The following is a 26,619-nucleotide window of genomic DNA, read 5'->3' on the forward strand; positions in this document are numbered from 1 at the left end:
GGCAAAATCATTCAGGAGGCAGATTACATTTGTAGTTGCTTATGAACAGAGGTTAATTTTAGTATTTTGTTGTCAATGGTGCATTAATATGTCTATTAACAAAACACAGAGGATGCATTTTAATCAGGCAACATGTAATTTGCACTGTACATAACTTACATAATCCTTTCAGTAAGTCTAATTAACTAGAAGGTTATGAAAATTGATGGTATTAATACAAAACAAGTACTGTGTATAAGCTGGTTGAATCTGATGTATTGATTACAAATTTAGCACAGAAATAATTTATGTAATCAGGTGATGAACACAATCTGGTCAAGAAAGATTTACTGAATAGGTCTTTGTTTCCACATAGTTTATTATAATAGATCATTGGAATAAAGTATCTGGAGTGTGTAATTTTTTTGTAAGTAGTAGCATTGAACTAAGTAACTTTAGACAAATTACTTTTTTCTGACTGCTCAGATTTCCTTTGTGCACATATTCTTTTAAGATTATTATGAGTTCATAATGAGAGTATGATGCTTGTTATCTTTTTAAAAATTTTTACATTGTTTTATTTATTTATGTTTGAGAGAGTGAGGGAAAAAGAATGAGCAGGGGAGAGGCAGAGAGAGAAGGAGATCCAGAATCTGAAGCAGGCTCCAGGCTCTGAGCTGTCAGCACAGAGCCCCACGCAGGGCTCAAACCCACGAACTGTGAGAGAATGACCTGAGCAGAGGTTGGACACCCAACCGACTGAGACACCCATGTGCCCCTGATGCTTGATATTTTTTGGAAGAAACAAGATAGATGACACTTTTTAATTTTTAAAAGAGAAAAAAAAAGCATAAGAAAAAATAAGGTTAAAATAATGTTGAAAATAGCTTAACATAAAAACTTAAAAATTGTTAAATTTTCTGCAACTGTGGCAAAAAAAAAAGTAAATCTGATTACTCATGTATAGTTTCTTTATGATTACTGAACTAAAATTCAAACAAAACTCAAGCTCCCTAAAATAATGCATCTTTTTTTACAGCTCTGTACTTACTTTGGAGATAATATTTTATATCACTCTGTGAAGTACTGTATGCTATATACAAAGCCCCTCCATTATATTTTCCATCTTAAAAGCAGCTCTTTGAAAGTGTTAGTTAACGCAGTGGTTCCCAAACCTTGCTGCACGTTGGAATCACCTGAGTGTCTTTAAAAATGATTCAGGGGCGCCTGGGTGGCTCAGTCGGTTAAGCGCCCGACTTCAGCTCAGGTCACGATCTCGCGGTCCTTGAGTTCGAGCCCGCGTCAGGCTCTGGGCTGATGGCCCAGAGCCTGGAGCCTGCTTCCGGTTCTGTGTCTCCCTCTCTCTCTGCCCCTCCCCCGTTCATGCTCTGTCTCTCTCTGTCTCAAAAATAAATAAACGTTAAAAAAAAAAAAAATTAAAAAAAGATTCAGACTGGGCTCCTGTGCCTGAACATCCTGATTTAATTTCTGTGGGGTGCAACCTGGGGATTGGGATGTCTCAAAAGTTCTGAAGGTGATTCTCATGGGCAGCAAAATTTGGGAACCACTGTGTTCATCTTTTTTTTTTCTCTATTGGATAGATGCTAAGTGATCTGTGGAAGATCACCAGGCTAGTAAGTGACAGAGCAAGAATTTGCTGTGGACCTTCTTTTTCTAAGCCTCTCATTTTAGCGCACTGTGTATAGTATAGACATGAAGAGATAGATCATTTATGAACATACTTATGTCACACTTAGTGTGAGGACGTTAGGAAACCAATAATTCTTTTGCTGTGCTTTCCATTGTAATGAGACTCTACTTCAGCTGACCGAGCAGAAAACATAATGCCTAATAGGAGGACAATTTGTATAGAAGGTTCACTGTGAAATAATTAACAAAGAGGAAAAAACTGCTGGGTGCAAGATTGTTTTGAGATCATTATGTTAATATTGCATTGGTCCTGAAACTTCTATTTATATTGCTTGTTGTTGAGAAGAGAGACCATTACTTCAATGCTAAGGTCTTGAGCCCTTCATAGTAACAAAGAATAAACAACTCTACAAAGGCTGGTGTGAGGTTTTCTTGTTTTGTTTTGTAAGCTTATGTTTTATAAAACAGAAGCTGAGATCTCCAAATAGAATTGTACGGCCATCAGCTGTAAGAGAACCCCCAAAGCATAAACCTATAATTTAAAGGCTTTGTTCTTGGGCACATTTTGCTTGGGTTTTAGTTTTGTTATTTATTAATTGGACATGTCTATCTTTGATTTCCTTACCTGTAAAGTAGGAGTAATAATTATGCATATATACGTTCCAGAAAGCATTGCACAAAAAAGACTTTAGATAAATATTATTTCCCTTCCCTATGTGAAAGAGTTAAGAGATCCTGATGAGAATTTTTGATTTGCTAGAAGAAACTAGAAGAAAAAGATGAGTACTTTGTAAATATAACTACTCATAGTTAACACCATATATACAAATAGGTATATCTTTTCTGTAAATCTCCATGAGAATATGTAATAGTGAGAATAGTTATGGATCAGGATTTTGATAGCTGTTTCTCCTTTGAAACATTCATTTCAAATTATATCATTTTTATAATACAACTATAAAACATAAAGAAGAAACAAATTAAGTTTTCCTTTCAAAGTGAGTAAAAATAAAGCAAGGTCCTATTAAACTTGAAATACTTCATTGACTCTAAGCAATTTGTTTAATTAAATATAAAGTTCAAATTTATTCTGATTATAATAAATATATTTTAGTATAAAAACTCAACTGGTAATTGAACAAGTGTAGATTTAAAAATACCCTTTATGATCTCACATTCAGTGCTCAAAAAATCAAATTTAATTTGAGTTAGAAGTCGACACAATTACTCTTGACTGAATTACCTTCTGTGTCCTTGGCAGAATTTATATATTTTACAACTTACTTCCAACAATATGCAGCTTAAATCAAAATAGCATATGTCTTACTATATGAAAAAAGTGCAAAGAAGGTTAGTTTTCCTTTTTTACATTTTATGAAATATTTTTCAAAAGATGAGAAACCACATGGCTAATACTTCATTGCTATTACTGTTCATAAATATAATTTTGTCACTCTATCCAAGTTTGATATGAGCACTTTCATAAATCAAATATAATTTTGTTTTCAATCCATCCTTTGTCTAAAACAGGAATAGATGTTATATGAAATTGTACAGTATTTTGCTGTTATTAAATCTAAATTTAAACAAGAATAAATTCACTTAAGACCCAGGTAGCTAGGTTGAAATTGAATATTTCCCATAGAAAAACAAGGAGGCTTTCAAATTGCATATAAATAACCTATGGGTTACAATATTACCTGATTGTATGTGTGTGTAATTATTTTCCACTTTGGCACTTTAGAATCTAGGAAAAACAATAGTGGTAAAGACTGATAAGTTGGTTAATACCTTTGCTGAATTAGTGAAACTGTTACATTTAGGGAGATATTAAAACATAATTACTTTTAAAAAAATCAACCACAAACTTGATCCCTTCTTAAGTCATGTCACAGGAAGTCCTTTGTAATTTTCTCCTAGCACTTAAATCTCACATGTTCGTTCTCATAGCAATATTTTTACTTTTCCTAATTGATATTTAATTTGGAGATTTTATAGCTATGTAAACACATTCAGATGAGTAAGTTATACTTGGTACATGTGAAGTATGTCTGTGTTGAGTGACTTAAACAATACTAATACTTGCAAGCCTATTTAATAAATATGTTAGACAGTTTACATCTTTAATATTTGAGTTATAAATCCATGAGTTATATCCTATTCTGGCTTGATAACATATCTCAATGAAAGTAAATGATATCCTATGATTCTTTCTTTCTAGGCATCAATAATAGATCAATAAAAGTAGCCTCTCTCTGTTTGTTAGCTATAAGTAGTAAATCCTAGCCTTTGCATTTTTTCACTTTGCATGGAAGCAATGCAGAAATTTCATAGAATTACGCAATAGGTAGGTAGAAGTATTTGAGACTCACGTGTATCAGTTTAATGTATAATTTGGTTTTGATTAACTCATATATACCACAATATGATTAATTAAGTCTAACTATAAATGTTAATATTCCTGGAGCTGAGGACCCTAAAAGGCAAAAATCTAACCAAAACAAATCTTTCCAATATCATATTGGGGTAAGAAAACCAAAATAAGCGATAAGTCCAAGGTCATATTTTATGTATTTTGACCCTTAGTTACCTGACTCAAAGTTAGCATCTCCAATCAGGACAGAATAATTGTTACCTTGATATACGAACTTTCACTTCCTGGTCTGGATAGTATTCAACTGTAGGAACCCCTTCTTATTGTGTAATTACTTTTCTTTTAACACCAGCCATCTTGTATACTTGCTGATTTGTATACAAGATTCTCAACGACTGGGGCATCAACATGGTGCAAGTCATTCAAAGGGTTCAACCTCTCTTTTTCTCCTAACATTCCTTTCCATTTGTCTCATTTATCTTGACAGTCTCTGCCCCAGGCATCAGAGTTTTCCTGGGTTAAGAGCTTTCTTTGACTTCAAAGAGCCCTGAATGGTTAGATCAGTTTTGAAGCACAAGAAGGGAAAAGAAAAAAAAAAAAAAAAAAAAAAAGAAGTTCTGTTAGCTAGTAGAATGCTACATTATGCTCCAAGGAAGGAACTGAACATTCACCATCTAAATGTAGAATCCAGGCCTTGTTTGAGGGAAAGAACATCCTAGTCAGATAGAATGTCCATAGTACATTTGCCCATCAAGAATATCTAGTTCTCAGGGCGCCTGGGTGGCTCAGTTGGTTAAGCGTCTGACTTCAGCTCAGGTCATGATCTCACAGTTCGTGAGCCCGAGCCCCACGTCGGGCTCTGTACTGACAGCTCAGAGCCTGGAGCCTGCTTTGAGTTCTGTGTCTCTGACTCTCTCTGCCCCCTCCCCCGCTCGCACTCTGTCTCTGTCTCTCAAAAATGAATAAACATTAAAAAAAAAGAAGAATATCTAGTTCTCTGAGCTGTAAGATAACACTACCTTAGGATGTCTAACCATCAAGGAATTAGATAAAACATAGAGATTCGAGTTTTTCCCCTCAAAATCGATAGCATGTTTTGTTTAGAGAACATCTTACTTACCAAGATTGATTTCAGAGAAATCCAGAAAAGTGTGTTTACTGCTGAAGCCTCTGACAGAACAAGGAAGTATGATAGAAATGATCAAAGGTTTTTCTTGAAAAGAAAATCTCAGCTGTGATTAATCTAGAGTCATCTATATCTGGCTGTACAACTAAAATAATTGTGTATTTCTTAAGAAATTCATGGTTTTAAAATACAAATGTAATGCTAGGACTAGGACTAAACCAACAGAGTGAGTCATGATAAATGGAGGGACTAAAGGTGTAATGATGTGGACATAAATGTTTTTTTTTCTTTTGAGTTATTTTGCTGTCTGGGACTGAGAGGAAAAGGAAAAAAAAAAGTCAGGGATAAAATCCAATTACTCAGGATTTAAAAAAAATACAAATATCTTCAAATTTTAAATATGTAAAGGTGAATTATTTACCAATATAAAATTAATTCCTTGTCACCAATTTTCTAAGTCCTTGATCACCAGGAAAATCTTAATCAGAGGCCATGAAATATCTTGCCGAGTTTTTTTTTTTTTTCTCATTGGGAGTATTTCTGTTCTAGACCATCTTACAGGGTTATGTCTAAGTCAGGTTTCACTGCCATAGCAGTAAGTGTTGATGAATCATACAGAATGTTAGGAAAAGAAGTGCAACTTTTTTTTTCTACCCATAGTCAAATAGTCATAAGAGACTTGATACTCAACTTGATCTGGGTTGCTGTATGTATGGACTAAGGAGAACAAAAGCAGCAATATGAAAGAATGGGTATAATTGGGAGTGAATGATGAACTTATGGAATTTACCTGTATCTTAAGGCCTAATTGAATGAATGCCATATGTGAGAGAATATCTGTAAGTGATAGAATATTGGTGGGCACCACCGAAAATGTGGCCAAGTTGATTATCTGGCACTAAGTTCATAGTAAACATTTCAAGTTCTATGGTCCCTGGTGTCCCAAGATGGAGATTCGACTTCCATAAGACAACAAGAGCAAGTTAGGAACATGTGCATAATATCCTTTACATAGAAGGCAGTGTTCCGACATGGCCCCCACTGCTGGACCCAGAAACTTCATTTAGTTAACAAAACCCCATCCTGAATTGTCACGTAATTTATCCCCTAGAGCGCATGTATTTTATGAAGCCATCTAGTTTGCCTACTATTCCTGCTCTGTAACGTCAAGTCAGCCAAATACCGTGGACCTAGTAGAAGAATATGTTGTGTGATGTTGAAATGTTCCTATAGTTTATGTTTCAGAGCCTGAGCCGATGTACAGGATAGTAAAATACTTCTGTTATTTTTGTCAAGTGTATGCAAACAGCTTCTGGAATTTTCTATGTTTCAGGATTAAGAAAATTGCATTTCCAGACCAAGAGATCCATGCTAAGTACTAGGATATTTTGTATACTTCAATGGAAAGACCAAATCTGGAACAGCAACTCGATTGACACTATTGATTCATTATAATATCCCTGCTATTCCCCATGTCCCATCCATCTTTCATATTGGCTTGAATTGAATGGAGGTGTCATAGAAATCACTTTTCTGGCAATGTTCAGGTCACTGATAGTAGCATGAATCTCTGACTTTTTCTAAGTTGTGACATTTTATCCCATATGTTAGGGAACAAAAATTATGAAAGTTGCTGAGAATATCCTTGCCAATTATATATTCATGGAAAAATGTAAAATTGGCTTCTATATGTTCAAAGGCATAATAGTCATAGTGTAACTTAGGCTTAGGTCAAAATCCATCTGTCACTTGATCCCCATAAGGTATTTCCCTTTCCCTAATGCATAGCAAACTCTTCAGGTCCCTTTAAAGATTAGAAGGAAGCTTTATAGGAAAGACTTGAGATCATTACTCCTTTCATTCAATGGGCCTTGGGTCTATAAATTGGCTGTAGTCTAAGAACTAGGCCATCAGAAAGATTCTCTTATTGTGTTGCTGTTGCTGTTTCTGTTATACAAAGCAAGAACTTAGGAAGTTGCCTTTCAATTTTCAGCTAAAGGCCTCATGATTAATAAACCACATTCAGATCTCCTGTGGGGCAGGTTATTCTAAGAGATTTGATTGGCCTACTTTGTATGCTAGCAACCATATCCACCTTGCCTATGAAAGTGCTACCATGTATTTCTGCCACCCTAAGAATCCCCATTCACATTAATAAGAGAAAGCTCCTGTCACCAGCATCCTCTCTCTGAAGCAAAAAATCACATTAGGAAATTAGGGAACTCTCCTCACCAACCTGTTCTTCGTATCTTAGCGAAAAATAGAGCATCTTTGGGCCCCACTGAGTGACACCGTAAAAAGTTTGCTTCGATGAGGTCCACATTACAAATTGCATGCTGCATTTCTTTTCCAAGGTTTGAATCCCTTCCCCTGTATTTTACTAAGTGATTTCTGGCCTTTTATTGTCATTTAGTGTGGGCTAGCATCACATCTACGTTTGTGTCAGCAAATCTAGCAGACTATTAACAGGATCATCTGTGGCTGTCCACGTTAGCACACCGAATTCTATTTAGTGCAGTTAAAGTGCATTAATTCTGCCAAATCTCAATTTACATCCTGTTCTCCTCAGACTAACACTCCAAGTCTATTACATTAATAAAGAAAAACCCTGCCATAATACACTTAGTGGCACTCAAGATTTTAAATGTATGTTGAGATACACAACCGGTTGGCCAGGGATTCCTGTGTTGGCTAGGAGTTATGCTGTGAGAGGGATCTAACTCCATCCTGATCCAGACTGCAGTATTTTGATACCTGATAGAGATCATCAGCTCTGACTATGGCTAGCTGAGATTCGAAGAACAGAGCAATGGTACCAGGAATGTCCAGGTTAATTCGTAGTCCTTTCTTAGCCTGGTCCGGGAGAATACCAGAGGTAGGGGGATCCACCATGTACCTTCCCCAGTTCCTGAGAAGGCGTGCTTGCTGTTTCATCCCAGCTTACCCCCACTCTTTATTTCTCTGCCACTCTCCCAAGATAAGAATGTCTAGCTGTGTCCCATTTGGAAACAGAAAACTGGTCAGGGGACAGGAATTAAGCAAAGGACAAGAGCCAATACCAAATGCAAGTCATATCACTTGAATTATTTCTATCACAACTATCCTGTGGAAAATTATTCTGCATGCAAAAGCTCACATGTAAAAGAAACTTGACAAATTTCTCTAAGTGGCACAACAGAATTTTAGTAGATTTCAAAATTTGTGGCATTTATTAGTAATGAGTTATGAGACTGAAAGATTATTCTAAACTGTTAAAAAAGATTTCGTTTTGCTTAATCATGCTAAAAGAAAGACCAGGTTATCTTTCTATTCTGTCTATGAAAAGATTTCCAAGTTACTGTTTGTGAAGGAGCAACCAGGAAGTATAAATAAAGCCAAAATCTATAAGGAAAAGTAAAATAGTGTTCTGTCAGGCAGTTGATTGATTAAAATACTATATTCTTTTTCTTTGATGGTTCCAGTGTTTATCCTCTTTAAAAGATGTTTGTTTGTTGGGCCTTATTTTATTATCCTAAGTAAACATCTAATTCCCTAGCTAAGTTTTTGTTCATAACCCTGTATTCTTTTTCATTAAGAGGATGCCAAAATAGTGTAAGCTTAAAAGCCCACAAAAACAGTTTATTCTCCATAAAGAGAATGCTAGTTTTCCATTCCAGTATTAGCCTCAACACCAATTCCAAATATCCCATAGTTTTCTAATGCCAAATACCTGAACTTTACTCTCTGAGACTGCAGAAATAAAAACCGATGGCTTTGGAGGACCTAGGATTTATACCAACTCTGAAGGTTATAAAGCGTGGATACATGGGCATTCACTTCAGAGTACCATTATTAGAATGAATCATTTTAAACACTTTTAGAGAGCTCAGCTAAATAGAGTGGTTAATTGTGTGGACTCAACAGGCACACTTTCTGGGTTTAAATCCTAACTCCACTGTTAATTAGCTTGGGAAAACTACTTAATTTCTCTGTGCCGTAACATCCTCATTTGTAACCATGTAGCTAATAATAGTACCTAACGTATCAGTTGTTATGGAGGCTAAATTTAATATACATAAGCACTGAGTAATACCTAGTATACATGGGTGCTCAGTAGCATTAAACTATTAAATCCATTTATCATTTCTCTCAAGTTTCAAATGTTAGCAAGAGGGAGTTTGTTTAGTGTGATGAACAGTCAGCTGTCTGACCAGGTCATGGCTTCACCTTGATTGATGTGTTCTCAGACTAAATAAAATGAGATAGGGAATATTTCCTAAAGAAAATGTAGAGGGATCTTGGAAAAGTAGAGATATTTTTAATATTTATGGTTTCCCCATCTGTCGGAGTACTATATTGTTATACTTAGTTTTTTGCTTGCCTTTATCCTTTACTAGACCCTAAGATCCTTGAGAACTTGGTTAATGTCTTATTTGTATGTAGGTCTATCATAAAATCTGGCATATAGGTCTTCAGTAGATCTGTTTTTAGATGAATGAATAAATGAATGAATGGGCCAATGTAGATATTTACTTGTAGATCCAGAATGCTGTTGTCAGTGGGTTTTAGCAATTCTCGATTTTTAACCCGAAGACTTTTGTCACCAAGTTTGAAATTCCTCCCTCTGCTGGTTTTGCTTCACTCAAACACTTTGATGTTCAAAATCATAAGGCACAAAGCTGATGTTTTAAGTAATGGGGAAAACAGAGAATCGGAGAGTTTTGGGGTGGTTCAGGGAAAGAAAAAGGATCTGAGGACATTAAAAGTGCTGACAAGATATTGGTGAAGTAATAGACCATGGAGGTCTAAGTTAGTAAGGAAGTTCTGGAGGAGATTGGTCATTTAAGTTAATTGCAAATGAGATTATGTAGTCACACACTATGTTATATTATTTGAGTTCAGAACATTATCTAAAGGTAAAAATGATGACAAAAATGAGCATATTAATATCCCAATGTTTTATTCCATTGAAGGATTACTTTTCAAGACCTGTTTATAGTGTTTGCTGTGGTTTGAATAAAATATAAAATATAAAAGGATAATAAAAGGATCAGATGAGTGATAACTAATGGCTTTATGAACTTGCTTATCATTGATAATTAAGAAAAAGAATAATTTTAGGATCTTTCATGGACTAAGTTCTCAAGGGGTACTTTTGACCTGAAATAAGGTACTACTAGAGTAATTAAGGGTTGTGTCTTTCAATGACTGAGGAGCTGTAAAGATATAATCCCTGTGGAGGTGGGTTTTTTTTTTTTTTTGCATCTTTTTCTCAATAACTGCCCCTTTTGTCCAATAAAATAGTTGGTGAGTGAAATGGGAATATAAGAACCATTGTTTCTTTTCAGAGCCCTAATTAGCCATCTACCAAAACACTCTTTAACAACGAAGGTAAAAATACAGTTTCTGTAAAACTGCAGGAGGGAGTCAGAGAATTCCAGTGCGTAAGAACAACGAGCAGTATCCCTCTCTCTCTGCCCCTCCCCCGTTCATGCTCTGTCTCTCTCTGTCCCAAAAAAAAAAAAAAAAAAAAAAAAACGTTGAAAAAAAAAAAAAAAGAACAACGAGCAGTAAACGCTGCTGTCAGCTTTCCAAAAAAATGTGTTATTTTATTAACTAAGGGTTAACTCAAAAAGGAGATAAAAATGATCATGGAGCAGAGCAAGTTCATCATTTTAACAACCTTAAATAATAGAGAATAGTATGAACTACAAATATTTTACAATAACTGAGTCCTATTTCTTTTTTTCTTTTTCTTTTTTAATGTTTATTTATCTTTGAGACAGTGAGAGAGAGAGAGAGAGAGAGAGAGAGCAAGGAAGGGGCAGAGAGAGAGAGGGAGACACAGAATCCGAAGCAGGCTCCAGGCTCTGAGCTGTCAGCACAGACCCCAACATGGGGCTCCAACTCACTGACCAGATCATGACCTGAGCCGAAGTTAGACCCCTAACTGACTGAGCCACCCGGGCGCCCTATTTATATATGTTATTTTAAAAGTTGATATATGACTGATGAGTATAAGAGCTCTTGTTAGAAACAAGAGATGACATTATTTACTGTGAATATTTCTGTGCGTATGTGTCATTGGTAATAATGGTTGTGATGTAAAGGTAGACAGTCTTCTCAAGGAATTTACTACCTATTAGGGAGAAATAAGATGCATGCAGTATTATATAGATTTTGAGATCAAGCTCACAAAATGATTTGAAAACAAATTAATTTTAAGCAGCCACAGTTTAAATAAAAGAAAGGCAATATTTATCATGTGACTGAATTTAGAATAGAACCTAAAGCATATAGTAGTATACATTGAAAAGTTTTCATGCACATAGTTGTTTAAAATTTTTATTTTGAGTGTGTCTCATCTGCTTTCTAAATCAAAAGGTATACCAATTAAAAACCATATCTGCTTTATAAAATAGAATGGCTGTTGTGCTTAAGCCTACTGCCATGATCTTAAGTGGATTTCTGTATATTAATTTGATTGTTCCTACTACCCATATATTATTATTACAGCTTTTTCCTCTTTTATTATCACAGAGTCAAAATTTAAACTATTCTCATTTGGTTGTCCTCAGTAAATCATAGAAGAAATTGCCACTTCCTCTTATATATATATAACTCCTTCGGTGGGTGGCAAAGATAGCCAATGTCTAAGCAGGTGGGCTGAAGTTTTTTGGGAATTACCTAAAACAGTATAAAGTTTGTTGAATTGTCTGTATGATGAAATTAGAAGTGGAATGATATTATGGATTTACATACTTAAAATTATTTGGACAAGCATACAGGGCTCGCTAAATGGAATATAACCAGGTGCAAAGCATGGAATTAACCTTTGTGACAACACTCATGTTTGAGATGGTTTTCTTTTTATGTACAAAGAAGCAAATGAAAAGAATCAGAATTATTTTAGAATTTCCCTCAAATTACAAGAGAGTAAATATACCCTACTATTATCATATTTGGCTCCCTACTTGTTTGTTCTAGACCAGTAGTTGCCAACCTCTTAATGAGCAAGAGTGAGTCATTTTCCCAAATCCTAAGCTTCTTTTCTTATTGGAGTTGGCTACTGATGAGCTAAGAGATGTGAAGGGGTATTTCTAGCCCTGTTCAGTACCCTGCTAAGCATCTCCACATTCCAGAGTGAGGGAGAGAGGAGAAAGACAAGGTGGCAGCACTGAACTTAGAAATTTGCCAGGTTTCAGAAGCTATATGTTTATGTGAATCTGCTGATAAATCGCCCTCCTTCAAAACTGCTCAGTGGCTCTTTCCTCTCAAAAGTTAAAACTGTAGGGGCGCCTGGGTGGCGCAGTCGGTTAAGCGTCCGACTTCAGCCAGGTCACGATCTCGTGGTCCGTGAGTTCGAGCCCCGCGTCAGGCTCTGGGCTGATGGCTCGGAGCCTGGAGCCTGTTTCCGATTCTGTGTCTCCCTCTCTCTCTGCCCCTCCCCCATTCATGCTCTGTCTCTCTCTGTCCCAAAAATAAATAAAAAACGTTGAAAAAAAATTAAAAAAAAAAAAAAAGTTAAAACTGTAAGCTATTGTTTGGTAGTGTAAATAATGGTTGCATTAAAAGCATACAAAGCATAAGACTAAAAATAAAACATGTCGAATTGAAGTTCCAAAAGCATGAAAAAAAAAAAAAAACAGATCTGGCTTAGAAGAAGGAGTACACACACACACACACATTTTTATCTACATAATTTCATAACATCAGCAGAACATTGCCCCCGAGCGTAAAAGTAAACCTGATCGAATTTTTCCACAGTGACATCATCTTTTCCACTTATAGGCTCACATCCTGCATTTAACCGCATGCAGGCACATGGGCAAGGCGTGTAACTGGGGAACTGTTTTTCTGATATTTGATAGCACTGACTGTGGCCACTGCTGTTTCAAAGCACTGTGGATATAGAATACTATGTCAGGAAAAGTCACTCTCACCATATGGAAAATAGAAAATTAATTACTTTAAAATGAGCTGTTACTAAATGCTTTGGAGAAATTCTGGTCATTTAAACAAATCAATAATGAATATGCATGCCATTTCTTAAAGCAGACCATTTACAGGTTTTATAACAAGAACATTTTTAAGGGGCTGTAAATTCGAGGAAAAATGTTCCTTTTTAATTTGAAAATGTCTGAGGATTGCTAGATGATTTAAAATGTAAGTACTCACCATATGTGTGTGTGTGGTCCAAGGTATGTGGTACTGGTGCATTGCAGAGTAATGGCATAATGTTTTCTAGATGAGGTAATTGAGTTTATAGTATGTAGAGCTCTCCAACTGTATAAGCTTTTAGGAGCTGCCTACATGAATACCTGCTATTGTTTTGCTTAGCAGTTTGAAAATGCATTACATATCATGCATGGAGCTGTCTCGTATGTGTTTTGTGTTTATACCGCTTTGCTGGTTATGTCTGATTTCCCACAGGCTGTTTGTCTAATGGATGCTCCCTGTAAGAAGTAATAATGCAGCAATTCCTGTATCTTGAAGCCAAAACTAAAATAGAAACAAAACAAAGAACTTAGCTCTATGTACAATTGTTAAAAAGAATGAAACCTCTGAAGTAAAAAGGAAGAAACGAATCTTTTTTTCTTTTTACATTTATTTATTTTTGATAGAGAGATACAGAGCACAAGTGGGGGAGGGGCAGAGAGAGGAGACACAGAATCCAAAGCAGGCTCCAGGCTCCCAGCTGTCAGCACAGAGCCCAGCGCGGGGCTCGAACTCACTAACTTTGAGATCACGACCTGAGCAGAAGTCGGGCACTTAACTGACTGAGCCACGCAGGCGCCCCAGGAATCTTTTTTTTTTTTTTTAAGGTTTATTTAATTTTGAAAGAGAGAGGAAGATTGAGAGAGACAGAGTGTGAGTAGGGGAGGGGAGAGAGAGGGAGACACAGAACCAAAGCAGGCTCCAGGCTCTGAGCTGTCATCACAGAACCTGACACAGGGCTTGAACTCAACAAACCACAAGATCATGACCTGAGCTGAAACTGGACGCTTAACCGACTGAGCCCCCCAGGTGGCCCAAGAAGGGAATCTTAAAATGGGAGTGAGCTGACTAAATTCTGAATAAGACTAGGGAATTTCTTGAGAGGCAGTTTTGTACTAGGTGTTATAAAGGCCAATAAGTCACCGACTCTGCCTTCTAGATCAGAGACAATTATTTTTGTATCCTGCCTTCTTTAACCATTGGGTGAGGCCTGCCGATCCTTTTTCGTGATGATGTTTTTAAATGCATGACATTAAGGATTATAAAACACAAAATAGAGGGTATCAACATTTTTTGAAATATGGTTACTACATTATTAAAAATAAATATTAAAGCACAAGTTAAAAAAATAAGCAATGTGTTTGCTTATTTTTATTAATCTGGCATTGGTTTTGAAGATACTGTAATTTTTTAAAAAAATGTATTTCAATTCTATTGTAGTTAACATACACTGTTATATTTGTTTCAGGTGTACCATGTAGTGATTCAACAGTTCCATCCATTACTCAGTTCTCATCATGACAAGTGTACTATTTAATCCCTTTCACTATTTCACCCATCCCCCACCCCCCCACCTCCCCTCTGTTAACCATCAGTTGGTTCACTCTAGTTAAGAGTCTTGTTTTTGGGTTGCCTCTTTTTTCCCCCCTTTGTTCATTTATTTTGTTTCTTAAATTTCACATATGAGTGAAATTATACGGTATCTATCTTTCTCTGACTAGCGTATTTCATTTACCATTATATCTTCTAGATCCATCCGTGTTGTTGCAAATGACAAGATTTCATTCCCTTTATGGCTGAGTAATAAGATTCCATTGTGTGTGTGTGTGTGTGTGTGTGTGTGATATATATATATATATATATATATATATATATATATATATATATATATACACACTACATTGTTTCATCTATTTATCTATCAGTGGACACTGAGGCTGCCTCCATAATTTGGGTATTGTAAATAATGCTGCAGTAAACACAGGAGTTCATATATCTTTTCAAATTACTGTTTTTGTATTCTTTGGGTAAATACCTAGTAGTGCAATTACTGGATCTTAGGGGAGTTCTATTTTTAACTTTTTGAGGAAACTCCATACTGGTCCTCAGTGGCTACACCAGTTTGCATTCCCAAATAGCGCATAAGGGTTCCTTTTTCTCCACATCCTTAACAACATTTATTGTTTCTTGTGTTTTTGAACTGACATTGAAAATCATTAGATCAGAGGGGTACTTATATTTTTAATTTTTTGAGGAACTTCCATTCTGTGTTCCACAGTGGTTACACCAGTTTGCATTCCCACCAACAGTGAACAAGGGTTCTGAAAAATACTGTAGTTTTAAAGTATAAGAGAAAGTAAACTTAATATTTCAGGTATACATTCTAGACATTACATTCATAATAAAAGTATATTGAAAATCAGAGGAGAGGGCAGCCTGGGTGGCTCAGTCAGTTGAGCGTCTGACTCTGAATTTTGGCTTAAGTCATGATCTCATGGTCATGGGATCAAGCCTCCCATTGGGCTCTGCACTGAGTGTGGAGCCTGCTTAAGATTCTCTCTCACTCTGCCCCTCTCCCCCACTCTCACACTCTCTCTCTTTCTCAAAAAAAAAAAAAAAAATTAGAGGAGAGTAAAAATAAACATAATATTTTGCTCATCTCAAGTTCATGGTCTTCCCAGACCAAGAACTTATTCTGGATGATCACAATCTAGTGAAGAATAGTGTTATAGACATACAAAACTCAGAATAAACATATTTTACACAGGTACAGTGGGAACATTAAGACAGGAAAGATTAATCTCTATATTTGTATGTATATGATAAATGCATGTACAAATGTATAAAAAACATGTGTATGTATTGAAAATCATAAATGAGGAACCACCCCATATTTTGTTCTATGTTATCATATTTGCTATGTTTAAATATTTTTTAAAGTTTGAGAAGTAGCTATCTGATCTTTTTTTCAGACTTACTGAATACCATGAGATATGATAATAAAGTAAGCTTTTACTAAGTACTTATTCTCTGTCAGAGTAAACTTTTAACATAGATTAAATCATCAAATAATTTAAAACTTATATCATGCTATTTCTTAGCTGAAAATTCTCTAATGGCATCATGACTCACTTCAATTAAAAGCCTAAATCTTTATGATTACATACAAGGCCCTACATACTCAATTTCCTAGCTAACTATTTGATCTCGTTTCATGTGACTTTCCCCAGACTCTGCTTTGCTGCAGTCATAATGACCTCCTTGGTCTTTGAACCCAACAAACAGGTCCCAACTACCACAGGGCCTTTGCAATTGCTCTTCTATCTTCTCAGAATATTTTTTCTTCAGAAATATATATGACTTGCTTCTCACTCCCTTTAGGTCTGTGTTCAAATGTTGTCTTTTGGCTGATGCCTTCTCTGACTTCCCTATATAAAGTTTTTCACAGATGATCTAGAATTTTCAATTGATAGATATGTTTTGAGTGCTGTATTCAAGATACTGATAAATAAAAAAAAGTATAAAACATTCCTGTCCCCTCTCAAAGGGCTTAGATTCTAGTTAAGTTAATAAAATATGAACATGTAAGAACACAGATATAAATAAATGTTCAATAAATGACATATATCAGCAGTTTGTATCACCATGCCATCCATTATATTGATGCCATTCAATCAATTATTCAAAAAACATTTATTGAACACCTAAAATATGCTACCTTGTAGAGTAGCAGGTTGTTAGGAAGAATAACATTAAGCAAATAGTTAAGCTAACAGTGAATTACAACTGTGTGATGTGTAAGTATGGGAAAATCCAAGTATATGGTAACTTTAAAAGGGCAACGTTGTAGAAAGGGCAGTCTTGTCGAAAGGACTTTTATATTATTTTGAAGCAGGGATGGGAATTAGCCAGACAGAAAGGGGATCTAGAATGTTCCAAATATGGAAAATAGCACATGGGAAAAGCCCTCAGTTGTGGAGGTGCATGATGACTTTAAGAAACTAAAAGTCAAGCAAGTGTTTGGATACTAGCATGTAATATTAGTGTCCAGAATGAGACCAGAGCTAAATCTGTTGAATGTTGGCCCGTATGTTAAGAACAACAAATAAGCTTCCCACTTTGGCTCAGGTAGTGATCTCACTGTTCATGGGTTCGAGCCCCATGTCAGGCTCTGTGCTGACAGCTCAGAGCCTGGAGACTGCTTCGGATTCTGTGTCTCCTTCTCTCTCTTTCCCTACCCCACTCACTCTAACTCTCTCTCTCTCTCTCTCTCTCTCAAAAATAAATAAATGTTAAAAAAAATTAAAAAAAAGAACATTATGCCATTGAAGGATTTTAAACAGGGGCTTGATAAAATCTTTTAAAAAGATGACATTTGCAGTGTGGTGAATGGATTGGAAGGGAGAGGTGAATATGGAAGTAAGGACCTCTGGTAGGAAGCTATTGCCCTGCTTAGGAGAGAGATAATGACCATCAACCTGAGGTGCTAGCAGTGGTACTGGAAAGAAGCACGTGGTTTTGAGATCTATTGAAACTTGGTGGGACAGGGATGGAAAATGTTTCCCTTCTTCCTTTCTAGGGTCTTTGGCTAGTCTAATAATTAAACTGACCCAAGACAGATTAACAGACAGAAAACAAATTTAATTTCATATGTTTGCGAGTCCCATAAAAATATATGACCCAAAGAAGTGACCAAAGCAGGAAGCTCTTATATATAGCTTGTAGACAAAGAAACAATACATTTGTGAAGAATTGACAAGACAAAGGGGTTTGGACTTGGAGTAGTAAATTAGTGAAGAAGAAGCATAGAGCTTGTTTACATAGACTTCTTGGCCCTAAATTCCCATTCTCTGGTGATAAGGATGCTGTCTTCCCTCCTGGTACCTTTCACATGGGAGATTTATCCCCTGCTTGTTGAGAGACCAAGTAAGGTCAGAGCGCCTTTCTTGCTCTGGCTGTTTCTCAAGTATCTCTAATTCAAAATAATATGCCAAAAGGTGAGGGAGATCGGGTTTCATATGTGAAGAAATGGATGGCGGTACTTTATTTTACAATTGGAAAAGCAGGGGAAGAAAAGTTTGGGGAAAAATCATGGGTGTCTGTGCCATATACCCTCATGGGTATCCAAGAGTTATGAGCCCTGTGGGCTCATCTCACACCACTCTTTACATTTCTGCTCAAGAAAAGATATAAGCAAATGAGTTGGCAAACTTACTTGGGCAAAGAGGTAAGGGAAGGACAGAGAGAACCCTTGTGTCAGGGCTGTTTGGTGGGAGGGAGCACGAGGAGCATCAAAAGTGGGAGTAGAGGCTGGTGAGCCTGTAGGGAGCATTGAGGTCCTCTGCTAGGTCTGCAGGTAGGAGTGGGGCTAATACAAATCGTGGAAGCTGTACTAGAAGGAGCTTTGCTTTATCCTAAAAGCACTGGGATGCTAAATTTGCCTTTTTAAAAGTCTACTCTAATTGGAATGTGGAGAACAGATATGAATGCACAACATAATAATGAAAAGAAATTAGAAGATGGATAAAAACAAATTGTGATTAAATCACCATACTAATGTAGAGCGTCTGCTTTAAATTTTTTCCCCTAATTACAGATGTGACGACGTAACTATTTTTCACTTCTCCTCAGGGCATTCTTTGTAAAAAGAACTGAAAGTAGACACATATTTGAAAAAAAAAATAACATTAATCGAAGATAAGCTGTGGTCTAGGATAGACACTTTCCAAAACATCTTATTTAATTCTCAAAACATGTTACAAATGATAGATCTGAAGTTCCAAAAGGTTAAATAGATTAACTAACTTCTTGATGACTCAGTCTGATTGCTGATGAGTTGTAGTTTCAAGGCTTAAGCCTTTTCTCTTTGATTTACTAAAAGTTTAACATTTCCATCATTCAAATTTACTGAAAGTCTAGGGAGCTATCCCTATTGGTGAACACTTGTAGTGTGCCCAAAATCTGTAGTGCAGTGAAGTTACCAAAACAAAGTGAGAGAGAGAGAGAGAGAGAGAGAGAGAGAGAGAGAGAGAGAGAGAGAGAGAGAGAGTCTTTGCTCAAAAAGTGTTTGGAAGTATGCTAGCCACTAAAATAAATTGGGTTTTCTGGAATCCATTCAGGAAACAATCCTTGGACTTCTGACAATGCTTTTCTTTGTTGGATATTTTAGAGATGCCTACCAAAAAGTAGTTTTAGCTAAAATATTAGCATCAGTGACTCTGTGAACTCAAAATTTGCTGCCAGTCATTTTAAATTATTATGTCTTAAAATGTACAAAACGTTAGTGGGAAATGAAAAATTCAAGATGATGAGGGTAGGGGGTAAGCTGAGGGCAAAGTGCAGGCTAACAGCACCCCCCCACCCCCCCATGGGACGCATATGATACTCCTTGAATACTCCAGGCTATCCAAAAACAGGAAAGGACAAAAACAAAAACAAAACAAAACAAAACAAAATACAACTGGTTAAACAGATAAGAGTCTCCACCAGTTTACCAGAAAAAGGCAATCCCATCATAGCCTAAAGTCCAGGAACTTCCTACTGTCTTAATGTTAATGCTTTGCTAGAGGGAAAAACAACCTCAGCTTGACAATAGCTAGGCCTCCAGTAAGTCTTTAGCATATGAAAGTTTTTTTGGAAACCCTTTCTCCCTGACTCCATTAAATGGTCACCCCTCCCACAACCCCAGTGCACCTCTTCCTGCCCATGGGTCCTGTCTCTGTGCTTTATTAACATCACCTTTTTGCACCAAAGACATCTTCAAGAATTCTTTTTTGGCTGTCAGCTCCAAACCCCATGAACCCCAAATCATCCCAAAACTTCATCACAAGATACATCTGATAAGACTTTTCTTGCTTGTTTCCTTAATATAATTCCTTAATTTTAGAAGGGACACAGAAAACTAACATACATTCTCAAGAACATGTTTGAAAGTATCATCAATTTGTTTGAGCTCCTGTAATTAATTAATAATTAAGAAATCTGAAGGACTGCTCTGCCTAGTATCCAACAGCCCTGTGTTTTCTCTGTGAAATCTTTCCAGGTCACGGAGTAAGTTTCTCTTCCTCCGACTGACGCCTGACTCTTGAAGTCTTGGTGCTCTAGCCTTGAAGATGGAATGGAGATGGCAGAAGAAAAAGAAATCAGTTATTTTTTACTTCCATAGAATTATCTAAATTTTTTTATACTGTCCTTTAAGTCACTGTCGACAACAAATAACATAATTATTTTTCCAGAGGATATGTGTAGTTGCATTACTTATTAGTTTATATGTTAAAATCGTTTCCTGCAGGCAAACACATGCATCTGTCTATAGATTCAATTGTTCAGAGTCAAGGAGTTTGCCCATCAAAATGTCTAGATTTCCAAATTCTTCTAAAACATTGAAATGTCTAACAACATTGAGACTGTATTTTTTATGGTGATGTCTTAGACTTAAATAAATATGTCGGCCCCTCCTGGACTGGTATGAGTTCTTCAGATTTCCACAATCCCCACCACTCCTTATAATCTCTGGGAACTAGCTGCTTCACTCTTTTGTTTGATCTGCCTGGCCACTTCTGGGCCTTTGAGTTTGTAACCCTGGTTGAGATTATAATATTGGCAATTCTCGTAAGGTATAATTATACCTTTTGTGACTCAAACCCAGTTGAGTCATTTTCTCTTCTACGTGCGTTTTATGCTCACCCATAGCAGCCATCCTGGTTCAGGCTCTGTCAGATGTTTCACTTTAGGACAGTACTGTCCTCATATGCCTGTTGAGCACTTGAGATCCTTCAATTGTGTAAATTACTGCCCCTTTCTAAGGCTTTCCTATCATGATGTTCAATCAGCCCCTCCCCATTCAGGTTGAAATTTCCCAAAGAGCTAAATTTTAACTTCTATTTAAATACTTAAACTTCTATTGTATTTCTTATCATAAGAAGTGATGATTTTATTTATTTATTTATATATTTATATATTTATATATTTATTTATTTATTTATTTTTGATGATTTTTTAATGTTTTTTTTTTAATTTTTTTTTTAACCTTTATTTATTTTTGAGACAGAGAGAGACAGAGCATGAACAGGGGAGGGGCAGAGAGTGAGGGAGACACAGAATCTGAAACAGGCTCCAGGCTCTGAGCTGTGGGCACAGAGCCCGAAGCGGGGCTCGAACTCACAGACTGCAAGATCATGACCTGAGCCGAAGTCGGACGCTTAACCGACCGAGCCAACCAGGCGCCCCTTTAATGTTTATTTTTGAGAGAGACAGAGACAAAACATGAGCAGGGTTGGGAGGGGGGGGGGTGCAGAGAGAGAGAGGGAGACACAGAATCCAAAGGAGGCTCCAGACTCTGAGCTGTCAGCACAGAGCCCGACGTGGGGCTCGAACTCACGGACCCCGAGATCATGACCTGGGTTGATGTTGGACATTTAGCCGACCGAGCCACCCAGGTGCTGCAAGAAATGATGATTTTAAAGTCTTTTTCTCAAAGTCACTGAGGGTCTCTGAAAAGCAGCCTCGGCTTTATCTTTTTTGTATTTCTGTCTGCAGTGCCAACCGTTACAACTGATATGGAGCTATGATTTAATAATGATTGCTTGAGTTGATTCAGATTAAATTATTCCTATTCAGAATTAGTAGCTGTGCCAGTTAACTGAATTTTAAAGGGTAGGACTAGACTTTTGAAATTTTTAAGGAGCTAACCTCCGTCTGGTCATATGTAAATAATTATTTGGGAGAACAGAAGCTTTTCATAGTAGCATAGCATTTATATAATGATTCCCATGTGGGTGTATATGTAAAATTAGGCACAATGTACATAACAGTGGAAACAATGAATTTTTTTTGTTTAACACCAAGGTTTTTTTTCTCCTTTGTGAAGCATTTGGTGCTTTTAAACAACTATCAATAACAATAATAACTTTTTTATATACTTTAATTTTTAAAGCAGTTTTAGATTCAAGGCATACTTGAGCAGGACATACAACTGGATGGTACATTTGTTACAAATAATGAACCTATATTGACACGTCAATATCACTCAAAGTCCATGGTTATAATAGGATTCAGTCTCCTGTTGTGAATTCTGTGGGTTTTCACAAATGTGTAATGATGTATATCCACCATTATAGTATCTTACAGAATAGTTTCAGTTGTTCAAGTATCTGACTCTTGATTTCTGCTCAGGTCATGATGTCATGGTTTGTGGGTTCAAGGCCCATATCAAGCTCTGCACTGACAGTGCAGAGCCTGCTTGGTATTCTCTCTCTCCCTCTCTCTGCCCCTCCTCTGCTCATGCTTGCCCTCTCTCTCTCCCTCAAAATAAATAAACTCAAAAAACATTTTTTTTAAAGTTAGTTTCACGTCTTAAAAATCCCATGTGATGAATCTTATGGTGAATCACCTATGCATCCTTCCCTTTTCCCTATCCTTTAATTATTTTACTGTTTCCATAGTTTTACCTTTAGTATATAATTAGAATCATGTGATACGTAGCCTTTTCACATTGGCTTCTTTCGCTTAGTAATATACAGTTAAGGCTCCAACATGTCTTTTAAGGCTGGATAGCTCATGTCTTTTTTTTTTTTTTTAACTTTTTTAATGTTTTTATTATTTATTTTTGAGAGAGAGAGAGAGAGAGAGAGCGAGAGAGAGAGAGCGAGCATGAGCAGGGGAGGGGCAGAGAGAGAGGGAGACACAGAATCTGAAGCAGGCTCCATGCTCTGAGCTGTCAGCACAGAGCCCGACGTGGGGCTCAACCCCACGAGTCATGAGATCATGACCTGAGCTGAAGTCGGATGCTTAATCCACGGAGCTACCCAGACATCCCAATAGCTCATGTCTTCTTAGTACTGAATAATATTCCATTGTCTGGATGTATGTAGAGCAGTTCCATTCACCTATTGAAGGGCATCTTGGTTGCCTCCAAGTTTGGGCATTTATGAATAAAGCAAAACTGCTATAAATATCCATGTGCAGGTTTTTGTGTGGATGCAAGTTCTCAACTCATTTCCATCTTAACTTTCCATTATCCATCTCATCCTTTCAGCCTGAAGTTTGAGCACTAGGCTTGGACTTCATTGCCAGCATCAGTTTACCTTATGCCAGAAGTAATTTCAGAGGATTCAAAATCTTAACATATTTTCTACATTTATTTAAGTGATTTCCTCATGATTACTGGGTATACCAGAATTCTGATGTGAGAAACCTTTTAAAAAATATTTTAAAAATTTGTGTGAATATTTCTATGCCATACAGCATGGAGATTACACCAAATTTTGCTCTAAGACCTGTTCTCTCTAGGGTAGAATATATCTGGAGAAGGAAAGGAGAGAAGAGGTTCATTTTGAGTTAAATCCAGTGAGTTCAGTTGTGACTGTACTAAATCATAGCTCACTCTGTCTGAGGCATAAAGTCCTATTGCAGAATTCCCAGGAGAGGTTGGTGGCACCAGAAAGAAGTTTCTCCTATTTTTCATTTTAATAATTTTGATCTTAAAGGATACAGTTTCATCCTTTCCAAAGCCACTTGGTAGTTCTGTTTAGATACCTTGATACTGTGAATGTTCAAATAATTTTATTGAGAGGTTTTCTTCCATAAAATATATCAGTGAAACTAAAAGCAACAAGGGGATACAAGTGGAGACATTAATTCCATCATGGAAAGAGTGACTTTATTGCCTGTGTGTTTGAACAGTACATTCTATATACTCTTTGGAAAAGGAAAGATATTAGTTCTTGGCAATTTCCACATCTTCTTTTACGTATGTCTTCTGTTTTATATCTGAAATGTCTACTAGATGCAATCAAACTTTGGTGAAGAATGGATTATTTAAACTACTAGTATTAAATTTTCAGTTGTCTGCATGCAGAGGACCAGAGATGCCATTCTCTCTATTCTCTTTTTAGTTTGACAGGGGAGAGAGAATGCATATTCTTCATTTTAATGTTACCTGGCCAAAAAATGGGAAAATAAATCAACTGCTGAAATATATTAAATTCCAAGCATTGGTGAGCTATTATAGAACAGTTAGAAGCATATGGGTATAAGAGATTGAATAATTTGATTTAAACTATGTATGAGCTCAATTTTTTCATCTTGGAAAATGTAGAAACTATTACCTACCTAATTCAAGGCATCATTTTTTTAAAGAATGAAATAGGATAATCTATATGAAAGTAAGTTTTGTGTGCCTGAAGCATGGTTGTCACTCACAGTTTTAATCCTCTCTTTTCCCACCCACCATATGATTCAGACCAAAATAAATAAGTCAGTACTCCTTGTAAGTAAGGCACTAAGTAAGATTCTGGTTCTCTAGGTGTAGGCTATTGTAAGAATTATAAATAGATCTATAAGTACTATATGTAATCACGCTGCCCTTTTGAAGCTACAACACTCACAACCTTAACTAGGACATACACAAGTTGAGCTCTGCAGCATATAAGTTAACTCTTTGTAGGTGACCAATATAATTGTGTGTCTCATGTAATTATATCCAGGGGAACTATTGGTTTTGAGGGTAGTTGAAAGAAATGAAAATGGTATTAGTTCAAAGGAAACTAGTCAAGTGGCCAAATATTGGACCCTCAAACCCCAAAAGCGGCTGTCCTTTCTCTATTATGAATGTGCTAATAGGATAGCCATAAGCCACATGTGGCTTTTGAAATTTAAATGGATTTTCCCAGTTTTATGGAGAAATACTTGACATACATCAGTGTTTATGTTTAAGACATGCAGCGTTATGGTTTGATTTACAGATATTATAAAACGAATCCATCATAGGTTCAGCTAACATCCACCATCTCACAGAGATTAAAATGAAGTAAAATTGACAAATTAGTTCTCTAGTTGCACCACAGTTCAAAGTGTTTACTAGCCCCATGTCACTAGTGGGTACTCCCATGGTAGTGGAGTAAACTTTATGAAACACTTGCTTCTGCACTTGAATTATATTATGTAACTCACATTCACACACGTATACCCGATGAGATGCATTGTCTTCTATGTGCATTTGAACAGGAGGCTGAGGCACTGAAACATTAAGTCATTTGCCCAGAGTATCATCCCAAGAAGGTGAGATAACTGACTTTGGCCTCTAAAGCCCTAGCAGATAATGGAAAAAATTAAAAGCCTTTAGAAGTAAATTTAAATTCTTTTTATTGCATTCTTTTTATTGCAACCTAACTTGCTTGTTGCCAGAAGGGAATGGGAAGACACTTTGGAATTGAAACCATTCTTTTGTATGTTAATCATCCAGTCTATAAGTATTTTGGGGGCCATGAGTACATATCCTGAGTTAATCCCACTGAAAGAAAAAATATAAACATTTAACTCGATACTAGAAAAATTAATGTGCACCCCGTTGACTACTTGCAAGTGATCCCAGTGATTGAGAGTCATTTCTCATTTTGCTAACACAAAATACTGAATCCCATGCTATGGAGGCTGGGATACAGTAGCATGACTCTTGCTAGTGAGTCAGTGAGCCTAAATTTTGACCCAGTCTCGGTTCAGCGTGGTGATTATTCTGTACTCACCCTTCTATATTCAGTAACTTTCAAAAACAGTTCAAAGGTGTTACTTTGATTTTTCAGTTATACATTTCTTAGTTTACAGAAATAATGTAATGTATAAGTTATCCTATGAATTTAATGAATTTTAAAGGCCCTGGAAATGTGCCCCCTGGGAATGAAAAAACTCTGATGTAAAAACTTTGCTACTGCCCTACATTGATTCCAATCTAGTTTGAGGGGTCAAGTCTTAGCATTCATGCAAGTCTGACCATTCATCAGTCAGGTTTTGGGGACATAATGAGTAACAACACTGCCTGGAAAAACTTACATCAGTAAATAATTGAGATGGTCTATAATTTAAACGCTGTAGGAGTTGTTTGAAGAGGTGAGCAGTAAAGGGAAAATTAATATGGACGATATGATGAGCCATGTGGGGAGGTTCCCTTTCAAATCTCCAGTTCTTTAGGGCAGAAGTATTTCTCTCCATATCTATGGTCCATTTTCAGCTTTTCAAGTGTACACATCCATGATTACTTATAGCAGTTCTCTGTAATAAAACTCTTCTTCAAGATTTTCTAGGCAAGGAAATAGTTCGATTTTATCCAATTTATTAGTTTTTATTTTGTTTACTGATATTAAAGAGATCCAGAGTTTGGTTCCCCACCCCCCACCCCAGGATTTTCATGAAAACCTAAAGAAATTAATGATTAAGAAAATAACAGGGAGCACCTGGGTGGCTCAGTCCGTTGAGCATCTGACTTCAGCCCAGGTCATGATCTTGTGGGTTGTGAGTTGGAGCCATGCATTGGGCTCTGTGCTGACAGCTCAGAGCCTGGAGCCTGCTTTGGATTTTGTGTCTCCCTCTATCTCTGCCCCTGTCCCACTCGCACCCTGTCCCTCTTTCTCTGTCTCTCTATCTCAAAAATGAATAAACAAAAAAAAAAAAAAAAGAAAGAAAATCACAGAACTGGAAGAGATATAATTGCCAAGGTGTTCAGAACTTTATAAATACT

At 36.5% G+C, this 26,619-nt stretch overlaps 1 protein-coding gene across 4 annotated transcripts in view; it reads left to right on the forward strand.

Annotated features, from left to right (window-relative positions):
- Nucleotides 1–26,619, forward strand: part of GAS2 (growth arrest specific 2) — a 132,159-nt gene that overhangs the window by 21,425 nt on the left and 84,115 nt on the right. The gene's annotated exons all lie outside the window — the stretch shown is intronic.

This window comes from Neofelis nebulosa, chromosome 10 (assembly GCF_028018385.1).
Source record: "Neofelis nebulosa isolate mNeoNeb1 chromosome 10, mNeoNeb1.pri, whole genome shotgun sequence".
NCBI classification, from domain to species: Eukaryota; Metazoa; Chordata; class Mammalia; order Carnivora; family Felidae; genus Neofelis; species Neofelis nebulosa.